Below are 13,700 nucleotides of genomic sequence, written 5' to 3' on the forward strand. Positions count from 1 at the left end.
TCATAAAAAAACTTTATTTTGTTAGTTGTTCTATTTTTGTCTATATTCCTAGATCATTTTTTTGTTTGAATAATATAATGACCTTTCATTGTAAGAATAAGGGTAACATAAAATGAATTTGAAATTAAAGTAAAAACTGGGTATTTGTATCTATAACCTATATATATATAAATTTCTAAAAAATCCATATAGAAAGTGCCGAACATGCTAGATAATTTAAGAAGTCGCTGATTTTACAATTACAATTATAATTACAGTTTTGCTATCATTTTTCTTCATTGCTATATAATTTGGATAAAGTATTATACATTAACATTCTCCACATAACTATAAGCTAATTTTGTTTTCAACACACTTAAGTAAAAATGGTTAGGAGCCAGAATATGTGAATTAGATAATATTTTAGTCTCCTTTGACCATTCAGCTACAAGTGGTAATTTGAGTTTGATGTCTGGCAATTTCGGCGTCAGGTTGTCCCACGCCAACTTTTAAATTTCTCGGACACTGCTAAGAACAACAGTTAAACCAAAAGAAAAATCAAAGGTACATAATTTGTCTTGTTGAATAAAGTCTTTGGTATTTTCGAAGTCGTTTCCTTTTTTCCATTTTCTTATCATTTGAAACTCCAATTTCTTATCATGTGAAACTGATTGCAATTTTGAGTTGCAATGCTGCCAATAGAGTTCAAAAGCACGGTTACGTTTTTTATTTCGCCAAGTCGATGAAAATTTTAAAGAAATGTTTATTTAAGTAATTATTAAAACAAATTTAGAAAGTTTCCAAACAAAATCGAGTGGCTGAGCGGATTTGGAAAGGTGTTAAGCACCACAAGTTCGAAAGATACTAAATTTAGATTTATCTGTGTGCGTGGCCATGCAACATGGGTATCTAATTCTTATTGTGACCAGCCGGATTTATCTAGCGTCGATGGACAAACCACCATAAGATTAGTCGGCCCGTGGAGTCCGGCATGTCTCAGGTCATCAGCTGGACCGAGTGTTATTTCCAACTTTGGTGGTGTATTTGAAACCGATGGTTTATAAGTTTCAAAAACTGGTTCGAGATTTTGGTTTCTCAAATTAATTGCTGGATTTGATTGACATAAAAACTGTGGTGGCCAAAATATTCTTATCGGAAAGCGAATCGTTTCGGAGTTTAAATCATTTCTTTCGGTTTATGGGCTCTGAAGCGTGAACTCTTTATCTTCCTTCCTCTCTCTCTCTCTCTCTCTTATATTTCAACAATTTTGTTTTATATTAGGTATTATGTTCTTCATATTATCTAGGTTCTACTTAGATTTAACTTTTTGCCTTTTCCTTCTTGGTTTCTCAAATTTTTTTTTTTTAATTCTTTGCTCTGGAATCGATGGCCTCTCCTTTTGATTAATTTTTGGATGATCTTTTCGATTTTGATTCTTGATAGTTCGTCTAACAATGGTGACCTTTCAACTGCTCGTCGTTTCCCTGCATGTGCTAGCAGGAGATCTAGGAACATTGTAGTTTAGGGTTCATTTTTGAGCCGGACTCCAATGTCAATTCTAAGAGAGGAAACGCTGCTGTGATTCCTACTGGGGGTTCCAGCGAGCAAACTTTGGTTAGTATCTCCCATCATGTGTTATATGCTTATAACTCTCCGAGCACGGAGGAGTCCGTCCGTGGTTTGAAGGAAACTCTAGGGATTCCTCCAAAAATTGTATTTCTCATGCCCTCTAGTTCTGATGGTTCGTGGTTCGCAGAGCAAGGTATTTTACCATCTACGAGTCGATTTTGAACGAATGTCACTTATGGTTTACTCTTCCCCATCTTTTGTCAGCTATTGTTAGAGATGCCAGATGGTTATCTTCAAACTCTTTGTTGGTGATATCCGAACTGTAGTGGGTCTCCTAGTGTTTGCTGGTTAGCTTTGTTAAACTATGTGTCCACAACTTCCCGAGGCCAGTTAACTCGGTTTCTAATAAAGGAGGCATGTACTCTCTCTCTCGGGTAATCCTCATATTGTTAGGACTCCTCCCAGAAAGATGAAGGACTGGGAAGAGAATTACTTATTTGTGAAGGTTGACGCACATTCCATTTCTGACGATTTAACGTAGACCGTCATGCGTGATTGGAATGAAAATCCTGGTAAATCACTTCGTTAAGTCGTTCTTTTATATTTTGCCATCTTCTAACAGTTTTTATTTGTGAACTGCATCATGCGAAGCCTAAAGAGAAGATCGATGGGATGCAGCTCACACCATTCTTCCAATAGTTGAAGGCCATCCAAGAGCTAATTGGGAAACCATTACTCCAGCTTGTATCGAGTCAGTTATGACAGCTCCATCTACCGATCTTTCTCTTTCTCTCGTGCTTTCTTCTCGACCTACTGCAAGGTATCCATGGGTAGCCAATAGATTGGCTGAGGTTTCCAAAAAGAGATAAGTGAGAAGCAAAAATTCAAACACTGCGGTGAGTAGAGTTGCTACCCTATCCTCTACATAGGGGAGGGCTTAGGCACCAAGCTTTCCGAGCAGTAGGGAGGTCGTCTAGACCTCTGAGGCTGAAGTTTCTCCCACTCAATTGCTACCTTCTCCTTTGATCCCTGACGTTTTTTTGGGAAGAGAAACTGAGGGCTTCTTTAAGGCGGCAATCTTTGGTTGATCCTTTGAGGTCAAAGAGCCTCTCCTATTCATCCGGACTTCCGAGTCTGAACCTGAGGAGTACTCGTTTCCCGATCCTTGTAGGGACCTTGTTGTTTCGTCAAAGAGAACTATAGTAACGAAGCCACTTCTGATCAAATCGAGGGATTATGCCATATCTTTTGAATTTCTTGGTTAAATTCCCCTTCCTAGCGTTGGGTCATCATGATCTCAGGAGATGTTCTCCGAGAATGAGATCAATGAAGGAATCAGTCAAACAAATGATTTGTTGATTTTTGCCTCTTGACTTGTCTTCGTATATTAAAATTCGAGGTTGAATATGATTTTCTTTCAGTCCAGTATATGGGCTAGGTAAACCGCTTTTGAATGGACTGCGAGGATCGGGTTCAGATCGCCTTCGAGAGAGTTTCTGAGATTGAGGAGAGTGCTTCTTCAATCGAGCCACTCTGAAACTTGAGCAGGTCAATGATATTTCTATCCTGGTGGATAAACATGGAAGTCTAGAGGATGAACTGAGGGACAAGAAATGATGGATAAGAGAGCTTGAAACTTTGAATTCCACTTCTCTGTGCATGTGTAGAAAAGGTTCAGGACTCCATGGATCAGACTAGGATAGTGGCTGTCCATCGAGAAGCCGAGCTGTAGAAGCGTTTAAAGTTCGCTCTCGAAGAAGGCTGTGATCTCGGCATGCGCTTTGAGCTTATTGTGAGGGAGAATGCTCTCTTAGTCTCGCAAGCAACCAATCAGATCGAGGTCATTGGCGAACTTTTGCAGCGAGGGTTAAACTGGAAGAGATTGTTTGATCGGGTCAAATGGGCGAATCGGAGCTGAAACCAGAATTGGGTCAAAGAGGAGATGGGCTGATTTCAGGTCAAAGAGGTTACTTATGTCGACCAACTGGGCCTAAGGAAGATAATGTTAAAATGCAAGTTTGTTTGGATCAGGTCCAAGAAAAAGATGGGCCAGATTATTCTTTTCGACCAAAAATAAAAATATCGACCAGGCAAAATGGAAAGTTCAGCCAGAGGGAGAAACCAGTTGATTCCTTTTATGAGCCACAACCAAATGCCACCAAAAAATTTCCTAGAGAAGCCTTAGACATCAATTCTTTTTTTGTCGCTTGTATTTTTAAGCTTCATAGGCAAAAGATTCTAAACAATGAAAATTAACAAAACAAATATAGAAAATGGATACACCAGTAGGATCCAAAGTAAACTAACACACATTTATCTTGCGTGTGAATGACTAAAAATTTTTCATATAAAAGCTCCATATTTGCTTTTGTAATAGTTGAATCTCAAGGAAGATAATCTTCATATTAATCCAAAAACGCACGTTTCAAACTGAATTGTGAACGATTGCCACTCTCTTTTTAATACTCCAATAGTAGTCACCGAGACAAGACAACTCTTTATATTGCTCTATTGACAAGACAACTATTTCTAAACAGTTCAATTGAACCGAAGTTTTTGTTTTACCAAATCCATTGGAAAAAACATATAAGAAAATTATAAATTTTTTTGCCAGATTTAAAATAAATTGGCAATCAAACAAATCAAGTGATAGAAAGTAAAACAAATAAAAGACAAAAGTAGCAAAACAAGCCGAGGTCGGAGCTATAGAAGCTTCCGGCTATCGGCTTGAAAAAAATAAAAAATTGCTCTCTTTCTCTCTTGATCTTGATGGCTAGGACCTTTGGATTCAATTCGTGCGAGAGAAAGTGCATATTTCCTTTTCCAAACAATTTAGGCAATTTTTCATTTATCTAAGTGCATTTTTACCTTTTGTAAGGGCTGGTTAGGTTTTTCTTTACCTATTATATGCTTTCTATATAAAACCTATGTAAGAATCACATTTTTATATAACCATTAATCTAATAAAACCGTATATTATAGAATTCTTTGAGTTTTTTTTTCTCTTTGAGACCTTATCTTTTGTTCTCTTGAACAAACACACGATCATAAGGTAGGGGAATCTTCCAGACGTGTCATTCAATCCTAAGTAAACAAGGTTACACTCGTAGGTTTTTTTTTTTTTGAACTGTACACTCGCAGGTTTTGAACCATCTAAACACCACAAGGACATCCGCACCCTTTTGTGAAGACCATCACCCGTCCAATAGGTATCTTAACCTCTAAAATTCACCCTCATACACCTTCAAGTGATTCTTAGGAAAAAGAATCTGACCAAGATCACTCCACATACCGATTTAAATTTTGAGGAAGAAGAAAAATGAAAACCAACGGCGAAGATGTCAAATCAAGAGAAGGCGAAGACGTTTTAGAGGAAATAGAATTAAGTGAAGAGAGCACAAGCCGGGAAAAAACGACCAAATATCAAAGATGAAGATTAAGAAGCTCTAGAACAGAGAAATAATGGAGGACGTCAACAAACAAAGGAGGATGTCTGGATAAGAAACATGAGAAGATTCAGAGGAGGGCAAATCACCATCGAATTGAAGGAAGAGATAACTAAACAAAATAGAGAAATAGCGTATGAAGAACTAGGGATGTACTTTCTTTTTGGTTCTAATTTGATAATAATTATTTAATTAATTTTATAGTAATTATATGAGGATAATACTGCATTTTCCAAAAACAAAATTCCACTAGATCTCGACCCGCGCAGATTTTTGTTTTCATTTATTTTTATATAAACTTTTGTTTTCAATTCTAAATTGGTATATATTATAATATATATGTGTCTATCAATTTTTAAAACATAATAAGTATACGGAATATTTTTCATTGAATAAATTGTTTCAAACTTTCACATTTATTTGTATCTTCTTCTATATATATTTTTTCGGATTATTATTTCATTATTAAAATCGTAACTATATATATATATTAGTAAAATATTATTTTATTATCATATTCAAAAATATTGTAACATTTCACAAATTTAGAAAGTTTTTAAAAAATTAAACTTTTCGATTCATAGATTTATATTATCGAGTAAATAATTAAACATTTAGTTTTTGTTTAATTTTTAAAATAAACTATATAGTTAATTTGTTTTCATTGGTTTAAGGTAGTAAAGATTAATCATTGTTAGATAATTTGATTTTTGTTATTTAAAAAAATATTTATAATTTTAAAAGTTAACATCGATAAATATTTAAATAATTAACATATAAAGGTATAGTATTACAACATTAAATTATATCTATTTAATTTATACTATATATAAATCCAGTGAATCATCTATTTTTAAAATCCAATTATTGATAGTCCAATAAAATTTTTTGGTAGGCTCAAAATTTAAATGATAAGATTACAGATTAAATGTAACATGACTATATAAGAATATGTCCATTAGGTCTATTTTAACAAAAATCACACATGAATCAAAGTTGTGACTACTGTTTTAATATATAAAATTAAGACGCATGTTTATACCAAAGGTGTTTGGACGAAGTCAAGTGAATTTCATTTTCTTATAGCAAATTTTCCAATATTATTCGAACGACGCAAAGTATACTTCAAGTAGAAAGTATGTCAAGTTGCAAAGACACAAACCCAAAGTTTGTCAATATGTTAATTTCTCATTATATATAATTAATGATGCTATGAATATTTAATTTTAGGTCTTAATTCATTTAAAATAATCTTACAATAGTTATATTTCCGTCTTCATCAATTATTGTTTTTGTATCCTAGTTCAATGTTTTAATTTCTCTATTTTTAATATTACTTTGATAAAAGAAAGTGTAATTTTTATTGGCATCTATCTAATACTAAAAGGGTTATATAAGAAGTAGGGAGGCTGTCCACGTCAGCAATTAATTCAAGCCAATAAAAACACTTTATTCTGCCACGTCATAACAGCCTCAAGTCGACAAGTATAAAAATCTGATAACATCTCTGGACCAATAATAATTTTCAGTGGCCCACTTGAACCCCATCTCAGAAAAACCTAAACTCTAATAACAAACAATAATTATCCGTCAATTTTTTTTCTTCGTCGTTTGGAGGACTCACTGCAATTCACCGTTATCACACACAACCCACACTTCCTCATTCAATTATTTTCTTAACTCATTCCTTGATGGTTTCGTTTCAACTTCCGCTGTTTCTCCTCCTTTATAATTGAATGACGACGACGTAGTTCACCTTAAAGTAGGCCAGATTCTTCCGGATCCGTGACAAAGCGTCGGTGAGGGATTCAGGTCGCGCCATGGAGCTCCGATCGACGAGCTCTGCCAATGGGCGGCGTTGTGATAAGAAGTCGCGGATCGAGGTGGATAGGCGTGAGAAGAAGGTATGGAAGGCGGGAGTGTTGATTGGTGGCTGAGATTGAACAGCTTGCTGATTGGTGACAGGGAGCAGTGGTGGAGTGGACATGGCGGTGGCGCGTGAGGTTAGGTACGACTGATTTGGGCGAGAGGTTTGGATCTTAAGATTGGAAAACAAAGAAGTGCAACTGGTGGATCAGATCTGAGAGAGAAGCCATGAAAGAAGAATAGAAGAGAGGTGGTGAATGTGAGCGTGCGAGGAAAGGGTGTGATGAGGATGATGTCTGTGTGAGAGAGAAAAAAAAGCCAAAGAGTGTTCTGTCTCAATACATAAGGTTGCGCCGGCCAATACCTTCAAGTCACGGGTTCGACATTTCCGTTTGCTTTTTTTTTGGAGATCCTTATACCTTTGTTAATCAAACTAGACATGGCAAATTAAATACCAAACCAAATTACAAAAGTAAACCAAAAATATGAATAACTATTTTTTATATTTCTAACATCCAAATATTTGGAGTTAAAAATCAAATGAATACTAAAAAATATAATTTAGATTTAAAACTATTTTAAAACTAAAATATTTAATTTACCTATTTTCAAATTATTTGGTGTATTTAAAATAATTGAAATAATCTGATTTATTTCTCTTTTTATTTGAACCATCCAAACTATTCAATATTTATAAAATATATCAAATATATCTAAATTATTATTTATGAAGTGATTTTTAATATTCGATCTCTCATGTTAAAAGTTAGAGTGACTAATATCTATGTTACTCTTAATAAATAATTAATACTATCTATTATGTTAGACATTGTCAAAAATAAAAACAAATTTAAAAATAGAGAAAATGGCTAGGATAGCATTAAATTTTTTTTTTGTCACAAATATACCCTCTAAGAATAAAAATGACCAAAATAGCACTTAATGTTTTATCAAAAGAGATACATATACACTTATATCTCAATGGTAAATTAATTTAGACATTAGGGTTTAGAGTTAAGGGGTGGAGTTTAGGGTTTAGGGTTTAGAGTTTAGGTTTTAGGGTTTAGAGTTGGGGAATGGGGTTTTGGGATAAGATTTCAAATTTTGAAAAATTAAAAAAAAATAAAATTTTCAAAAATAAAATGATATTTTGGTCATTTTAGTTTTTGAGAGCTATTTTTGTGACAGAAACTTAGAAATGTCATATTTTGGAGATTTGCCCTTAAAAATAAAAATATAATTATTCTATATACTGTGTTATTATCAAGGCAAATCAAAGCTATAGAAAAACAAAAAAACTCTCCAAACATCTTTCTATTTTTTATTCATGTCTTAATAATTTTTTATATTACGTCTTCAAATTAATTCTTCCGCCAAAGTCTATCCTCATCAATTAATTCATAAACTGGAAAAATCGGTGTACAACATATAATAAAATCTTAATTTAAATAAACAATGAAATTTGATTTTTTCATAGCTAATCATCTAAAATTAAAATATTTAAAAGCATTTTCCGCGCGTAGCGCGGACAAAGATTCTAGTATTTATAAAACTAAATCATTACTTTCAGTTTCAGCTACCGCTTTATTAAAATACTTGTATGGTTAAAAAAAAAATACTAGTATGGTTTCCCGTACTATGCACAGACGTTATTTATATAAACTAAGATATTTACAATGAAAGATGATGTTTTAAACTTTTTTAAAAAAAATTGCTGATTATATCTTATAAAAGTGTGAGAAAAATATAAAATAATAATCTATTTTCCAAAACCAAACAAAAATACATTACGTATGAAAAACAAATTGAAGGAAAGAATATCTTTTATATTTTGCTTAAGTACAATTATAGTTCCAACTTTAGTTTTTGTAGATAATTGACATTAGGGTTCTTTTTCAAAAATGACTCAAAATATCAAGCCAAACAAAAAAATAAACTATGTTTTTTTTTTAAACTTTGTTTTGTCCTATTCACCCTAGAAGTTCTGGTTATTCACGAAAATGTCATTAATTTATTTATTTATTTATTTTTCAAAAATAAGGCTTTTACCTTACCATCTTCATCTTCACCAAATATTTACAACTTTGTCATTGACATCAATACCTCAACCACCATGAACTACCAAATTCAGAGTGTTAATGCCCTAAAGTTTCAAGTTTTTCTCATCCTTTCTCATTTTCTATCCACACAAACCAAATATCTTCCACTTTCTCTTAAAATTCATCAAAAAAACTGAAAATTTTGATTACATATTATATAAGGTTCATAAGCTCACGATTCTTGGTGATTAACGAGTAGGCGACTGTTGTGGTGAAGTTCTGGGTGATTGGAGAAACCACGCAAATCATCTCACAAGTTCAAGGTAAAAAATCGCGAACTACATTTTATTTTTCAGATCTGTTCGACGAAAAAGACTTCTTTAGAAGTCTTCTGGTCAATGCATAGGTTAGTTTTGCAATTGACCTTTTGTGTGTTTTTAATAGAAGACTTCCCTAGAATTCTTCTAACTTTCTTTTGTAAACAAAAAAATTCGAAATTCCCATAGAAAACTTCTTTGGAGGTCTTCTCGGATAAAAATATTACTTTTAAATTTGACCGAAGTTGGTCAGAAATTTGACTTTTTGTAGAAGACTTCTAAGGAAGTCTTCCTGGAGAAAACTTCTACAGAAGTCTTCTGAAAGTCTTCCCTAAGTCTTCTCAATGCCGGAAGATGTCTGCGTGGGTTACTTTTGCAATTGAAAAATAATAGTAACTCGAGTTTAATTCTGGGTTTTGGTCAAACCTTTGCCCGCGAGAGAAGACTTCTAGAGAAGTCATCCGACGAAAGACTTCTAAAGAAGTCTTCTCTCGAAAAGTCAAATATAGTCAATTGCAAAAGTAATCCATCAGACTTCTTGCGACATTGATAAGACTTCTGGAAGACTTAGAGAAGACTTCTTTTGAAGTATTCTCCAGGTAGAATTCCCTATAAGTCTTCTATAAAAAGTCAAAATTCTTACTAATTTTGGTCAAATTCAAAAGTAACCTATTTATCTAAGAAGACTTCTAAACAAGTCTTCTCTGAGAATTTCGAAAAAATTTCAATTTCAAAAGTAAACCAATATTTACAAAGAAAAACTTCCGAAGATGTCTTCTGTAGAGTAGACTTCTTAAGAAGTCTTCCTTCGTAAATTTGCAATTGCAAAAATGACCTAAATAGAAGACTTCTTTTGAGATCTACACAGAGTAGACTTCTTTTGAAGTCTTTCGTGGATGACTTCAAAAGAAGTCTTCTACGTAAATCTTTATTAAACTTCAAATTTATCCAAAATTAAAATATTTTTTTAATATTTTCTTACTAATTTATGTTTATTAGTCAATATTGGGACTAATGAGTCGAATTTATAACTTAATTGGTGATAATTATAAAGTTACAAACATTGATGTTTAATAATGTTTCTAGCTAAACGGAGAAGTCTTCTGTAAGTCTTCCTCATAGAAGACTTGAAGAAGACTTCATAAGATACAATTTTTAACTTGATGTTTTGTGTTTGTGTTGTCTTCCTCATAAGATACAATTTTTAACTTCCGTGAGATTTAAAATTTCAACTTTCACTTAAAATTCAATTTTGATCTTTTGTGAATTTGACTAAGGTTTCTTGAGAAGTCTTCTCTCTTAGTTTTAGCAAATTTTACTAAGTTTTTGTGTTGTTGTGTTTTGTTATGTGTGGGTAGAATGATTAAAATATTTTTTGGTATGTTGCATCAATAACTTTAATGAAGTCAAATACTTTTGGCAAAACATGAACATATTTACTATTCTTTTGATTAACATCTCTTAAAGTTTACAAAATAATTCACAACTAAAATATTACACATACAAATCATAAAAAGACCATAAACAAAATTATTACACAACTGGATATTATTCCTCAACATAGATAAGCTGAACTCCACTTCACATCATCTCTTTGTACCACTTTGGGCAGAAGACTTTGGAAGACTTTCAGAAGACTTCGGGGGAAGTATTCTAGCATAAAATACATTAGAATATTTCCCAAGAAGTCTTCCGAGAGTCTTCCGAGAGTCTTCCAAGAATTATCTCAGAAGTCTTCCAAAATCTGTCTCAGATCTGAAAAATCTGCATATTCAAAAGCATTCAAATGACTTCAAAATAGAGAAGACTTAGATAATAAACAAAACAGTCACATTAGGTTAGATCTATAATTTTTTAGAATCTAATATATAAAACACACAAAATACATATCCAAAATTTATACCACTTTAGGCAGAAGACTTCAGAAGAGTTTCTGAAGACTTCGTGGGAAGTCTTCTAGCATAAAATGCATTAGAAGACTTTCTTAGAAGACTTCTGAAAAGTCTTCCGAGAGTCTTCTGAGAGTCTTCTGAGAAGTCTTTCAAAGTCTCTCAGATCTGAAAAAACCTGCAAATTCAAAAACATTCAAATGACTTCAAAACAGAGAAAAACTTCAAAAATGAAAATTTTATGCTTACAAAATAAACAAAACAGTCACATTATGTTGAATCTATAGCTTTTTAGAATCTAACATATAAGCATACACATAAATTCATATCCAAAATTTAGAGATCTACCTTTGAAAGAGTGAAAGAAGAGAATCATGTAATGAAAAACCTGCAAAAAGAAGATAAATTAGTGAGAAGACATAAGAAAAAGTGAGAAATGGATATAAAACTTGGTGTTTTGATGTTCAAAGAAATTAGAGAGAGGTTGGAGAGTTTTAGAGTGAGAAACATTATATTTTTGTTGCAGTCATTTGAGAGGAAGAAAGAGAATGTATAAAATTTTTTTATATATGGAGACAAAAATTTCAATTAGGTTAAATATTTTTGACCCAGAAGACTTCTGGAAGACTTATGGAAGACTCATGGAAGACTTATGGAAGACTCATGGAAGACTTATGTAAGACTCATGTAAGACTCATGGAAGACTTATGGAAGACTTTGATTTAGGCGGGAAACCTAAATTATTCCAAAATTTAGGCGGGAACCCTAAATTTTAGTTAAATTTAGGCGGGATGTGTCGGAAGACTTCTTTTTAAGCTTTTTGTGAGTCTTCTAGACCCTAAAATCAAATAGCTATGCAAAAAAAATCTTTTTAAACTTAAAAAAACTTAGAAAGTGTTTAAATCAAATTATTAGATAGTTACTAAACATATATACGTCAATTTGAAAAAGGAAAAAAATTGAAGATAAGATTTCAAATCTAACCCTAAAGATACCAACAATACTATAACATATGTTACCAAACCATAAACTAATGACTCATGAAGCAATCTACATTCACTCATCTATATTGAAAATAATTCAATTTCAGATAAACTAAATTTACATCTTTGAAAAATGTTTATTATTACATGATTTCAAATTTTAACCCATGAAAATATTTTTTATAAAAATTTTAAATTATTTTTAAGATCTAATCCATGAGAAGACTTTCTGTGGAAGACTTCTGGAAGGCTTATGGAAGACTTTTGGAAGACTTATGGAAGACTCTTGGAAGACTTATGGAAGACTTTGATTTAGGCGGAAAACCTAAATTCTACTAAAATATAGGTGGGATGTGTCTAAAGACTTCTTTTTAAGTCTCCTGAGTGTCTTTCAGACCCTAAAATCAATTAACTATGCAAAAAACATTTTCTTAAACTTTAAAAAAAACTTAGAAAGTGTTTAAATCAAGTTATTAGATTGTTACAAAACATATATGGGTCAATTTGAAAAAGAAAAAAAAAATGAAGGTAAGATTTCATAATCTAACCCTAAAGATACATACAATACTATAACATATGTTCTCAAACCCTAAACCAATGATTTATAAGCCACTATACATTCACTCATCTATGTTGAAAATAATTCAATTTCAGATGAACTAAATTTACATAATTGAGAAATGTTTATTATTATATGATTTCAATTTTTTACCCATCAAAATATTTTTTATAAAATTATAAAATTATTTTTAAGATCTAATGAACGAAAAGACTTACAAAGAAGTCATCATAGAGAAGACTTACAAAGAAGTCATCATAAAAAAGACTTACAAAAAAGTCTTCTTTAACTGAGGGGTATAATGGTAAAATTGAATATATGTTTTTTGTTTGTTCATAAGGGATTTGTTGTAATTTCACTAGGCTTTTGGATTATTTTTGCATTTGATTGAATTTAGGATACACTTTTATATTAAAAATCAAGTTTTGAGTCATTTTTGCCGAATCCGCTTCACATTAGCTATCGAGTCTTTTGCTTCTCCTACTTTTTATCTCTTTTGTTGTATCTTTTACATTTCTTGATCTTCATTATTATAACATTTTTGTTCTAAAAAGCCACAAATTTGGTAACAGTATATACATAAATAATTAAAAAATGTATATATTGATCGGAAAGTGAAAAACAAAGATAATACCAACATATTTATATAAAAATAAAACACATAAAAATTAGTCTTATCAAGATATATCTTCTTCTAGACAGTAGAAGTGAGACTTTCTGGTTTCTCTTATCACACGAGTTCCCTAAGTCCTTATCTCCCTATCAAATTAAAATTATGCATTAATCTACTACACTTTTAGAAATTATAACTTTAATTCAAACGTACCTTTTCATCCACAAAGAATTCTTCCATCCTAAGGACAGCTTAATGTTTATGTTTGGGATATTACTCTTAAATCCGGGATAGCAGAGCTCTAATTTGTTTCTTCTTTCTGAAAAAATAAACTGAGAGATAGGAATCTATTCCAATGGGATATTCAACCTAAAATATAAACTAAGAGTCAAGAGATTATTTATTTGAGAAGAAGAGAAGAATCATTCTAATTATAAGTA

The 13,700-nt window shown here is 32.0% G+C and overlaps 1 long non-coding RNA gene across 1 annotated transcript; it reads left to right on the forward strand.

The window, feature by feature from the left end:
* Positions 1-354: 354 nt before the first annotated feature.
* LOC106382471 lies at positions 355-2,973 on the forward strand. The gene is made up of 3 exons (XR_001276895.3): positions 355-1,741; positions 1,813-2,120; positions 2,200-2,973. It is a non-coding gene; the product is annotated as an uncharacterized LOC106382471 (long non-coding RNA).
* The last annotated feature ends 10,727 nt before the right edge of the window (positions 2,974-13,700 follow it).

Source organism: Brassica napus, chromosome C6, assembly GCF_020379485.1.
Source record: "Brassica napus cultivar Da-Ae chromosome C6, Da-Ae, whole genome shotgun sequence".
Lineage (NCBI taxonomy): Eukaryota > Viridiplantae > Streptophyta > Magnoliopsida > Brassicales > Brassicaceae > Brassica > Brassica napus.